Here is a 3,756-nt window from a genome sequence, read left to right as displayed (position 1 = left end):
TAAATACTTTTGTTATCTGAGATAAGATCGTGCGCGATTATTCTTTTCGTGGAGATTTTAGTATCTTACTAAAATCGATCTTGTCCTCGTGACACGTACTAAATCTGCGGAGACGTTAAGCACAGTGTCTCTTTATCCCCTTGAAAAGGGGATAAGGGGATAAGGGGATAATTCTATATCAACGGGTGTAGGTGTACAGATGCAACGACATGACGTTATAAATGACTAATAAAGTCTGGTTTGACATTAAAAAGTACGCGCAATGTGTACATATTTCTAGTTGAAGTTTGGTGTTACATTGTTCCAAAGTTGGCATATTCACCTTTATCACCGTTCGTACATGCAAGTTCTTATAATTGTAGTCTGCAGTGTGAGAAAAAATTATATAGCATAATGAATCAATTTTGATATTACAACGGTATTCCGGTTCAATTATCAGATTATTAGCTTTACGCAAATAATGAACCGCACAAAATAGATTCCATATAAATTTCCGCGTATTTCATCAAGAAAGAAAAATAAAAATTTCTAAAACGACTGTCATTTCCCATGTTGCGCGTATTTATTTCAATGGACTGTAGACAATGTTTCTTATTGCGATGCACAAATGTGTCTTATATATTATATTTAATGACGTCGAAGAAATTGATACCTATGTATGATGAAAAGTAAGCCTCGCGATATAAGTATCGAGTCGTTTGCTAACAAATTGCGCGCTTGTGTGTATATTTTCTAAAAATTCTATATAAAGTTGCTCCGGGATGTGTTGAAAGAAGTGAATTTCTCTACCAATTCACTTTTTATTTACGCTACAAATTTATACGGTTACAAGTTTCCGATAGCAATAAATTTCTTGCGTTCCTTTCATTCCTCGTTAAAAACTTGATATTCAGACAGATCAGAGTAAACTTACTGCCAACGCGATCTCATTTTTGTAAAATGCAAATTTTTCATCTTACCACGATAATATTGTCACAAAAATAAAAAATTGTCCTAGATATTATATACTGTAGTAGTCAATAATTGTGCCGAACGGTTCTTTTGGAAGAATAATTTTAAGAAATTACGAAAAAAGACGTATAATGTATTCATTTCGCTTTCAGTCTCATCTCCTTTAAGTGAGGATTTTCATTATATATGGTGTATTATCAGCAATACGTGAGGATAAGCGAATGTCAAATTGTTGACCGTAAGCGATACAAGCTCTGCGATACGGATTATTCATATTCGGGTGTGAATCAGTTTTTTTTTTCTTCTTCTTTTCGCAAGTCTTTTTCTTTCGGCATATAAATTTGGCACCGTATAAAACAACTCCTGCCTTCTTATGATGAAGCATTGCATCACGGAATTTAAAGGCGACGTATATCTATCTTGTTTTTTTTTCCGATATAATCAAATGAGTACAATTATTTAAAGTTCATTCGGTTACGAAAAGACGCAAACAACCTTTTCGAAACAAGATTAGTCGATTGTTCGTTTTTTCATTTTTTTTCAATTATTCAAGAAAAGTTTGTCTCTCTTGCCGATACGAAAGAAAAAGATCCTTGCAGATTTATGTGATCAGAGTTTATATATATTGCGGCTCTCTATCTCTGCCCATTCGCTTTTAAACTACCAATTTTTTTCTTTTTTTTTCTTTTTTTCCTAAACTTTTGATCCCAAGACAGTTTTACTCTGAAATGGCAATCTTTCCAGCGTTTCTACAAAACTATACGATTTATATCGAGTAAATATTTATAGATTTCGAAAGTATCGTTAACTTAGCACTAATTCGCTCGCTAATCAAGTATATCGTACAATCACTAAATTATTGCTTTGTCGTACCTTGTATCACACTAATCTAAACCCTATGTTTCCTTATATACGTTTTTTCTCTCTATCTTTTCCTCTTTCCGCCCGTTTCTCGAAAAGCCAGGTTTAGCGGTGATCATGCCTGCTTCTCCGCAAATTCGTGTGCATATGTATGCATGGATGTGCGGGCGAAACGCGCTATTTCGTATGTATCCTCTTAACACATTGACTATCGTGATACATTTCTTCGCTTCGCTCTTTGTTAGAAACAATTGCCATAATTCCGGAAATATATTAATTGACGGAATCATACTTGAAATTTTTTTCGTCTTATTTCGTCCATTAGCATTATTCGGAAATTTTAAACGAATAAAAACGTAGAAACAATTTTCATAAAAAAATAAATTATAGCGTTTCGCGGCTAAGTCAATAAAAGTTGAAGATCTTGCCACATTTGTTATCGAGAATATTGCACAAGAGATACATTATCTTATTTCTCTCATCGAAATTCAACAAATATAATATTAATCTAATCTAATCGGACGTATAAAATGGCTGTCATCAGATTGAAAATGAATAAAAATTCTCGAATTTCAGTGTAGTTCCGTCGATTAACATGTACATGTATACATAGATCTACATATATATAATATTATATATTTATATATTATAAATATATAAATATATATAATGGATGCATTTGCCCCCCCCCTCTCCCCTCCCCCCTCCCCCCATGTGTATCTAACAATAAGTATAATTTTTATATTACGTGTACAATGCTTGTCACATTTTCGTTGTTCTTTTTTTACGCTCGATAAATTAACATTCAGTTAGTTGAGTGAGTTATTTTTCTTATCGCTTATATTGACGATTCTTATCACCTCGAAGACGATATATGTATGTATACTACGATGACTGTTAAACTCGCACACGCGCGTGGCATAGAAACGGTTTAGTAACTTGGTCCTCTTTAATTGGGAGTTTTTAATATTAATGCTCGACCGTGTTCGGTTCCTTCTTTCTCATTCGTACATTATTGTTGCTTGCATGTTGTTCCTCTTTTTACATTCGACTTGAGATATATATATATATATATATATATATATATATATATATATATATATATGTAAATCGCCTTATATCATAAAAAGTTTCGACTGTAAAGGATTAAATCGATACAAATGCGACACGAATAATTGCTCTCGCTTCGTACTAATATGATATATAGTAAGATAAAAAAAATGTACTCATATTCGCGAATATCAATCCTTATCTGGGCAACGTCGATTTATCAAATTCACAAAAACTCTGTTCATTCCCTCTGTAAAACAAATTTCCAACTTTATAAAATTCTAAATTATTTTTAATCATTGGAAAAAAATATATTTATGAAGAGAGATGTGTGAAATATTTTATATAGATATATATAAAATTAAGAAAATATATTTTTATTTTATACAATATTAAATTTTTATGTGTATAAATGGTTTTTTTTATTATTTTAGATTGCTCGGATAAGGATTAAAATTCGTCTCTCTCTCTCTCTCTCTCTCTCTCTCTCTCTCTCTCTCTCTCTCTTCTCTTCTCTTTGACGTCTTCATATTATTTGTCTTATAAAACGAAAAAGTTCCAAGACGAATGCGCCCAATTTGCGAGGTTACTGTTGTTTCATTCAATATGCGCTATACGGACGAAGAAGACTTTGCCCAGACGTGAGAAACGTATGAGGCATGATCGTCCTGGAGCCTGGCTTAAATCATCTTTCTTTCTTGCTTTTTTTAAATATTAATAGCTGTGTCCATATCTATCTCGCGCTTACGAGTATCAATTCTGTGACGTTTGCGATCTCATCCTCTCGACAATTGGCCTTCTATTACAATAGGGATGTTCTTTTCTTGCTCCTAATTTTCTCATTGAATATTTTCGCGTCGATAAATATCGATTTCATGGCAAGATTTCATGGAC

Source organism: Polyergus mexicanus, unplaced genomic scaffold (genome assembly GCF_030449975.1).
Source record: "Polyergus mexicanus isolate NDT 795.1 unplaced genomic scaffold, iyPolMexi1.0 SCAF_9, whole genome shotgun sequence".
NCBI lineage: Eukaryota > Metazoa > Arthropoda > Insecta > Hymenoptera > Formicidae > Polyergus > Polyergus mexicanus.
This window is presented reverse-complemented; position numbering follows the sequence as displayed.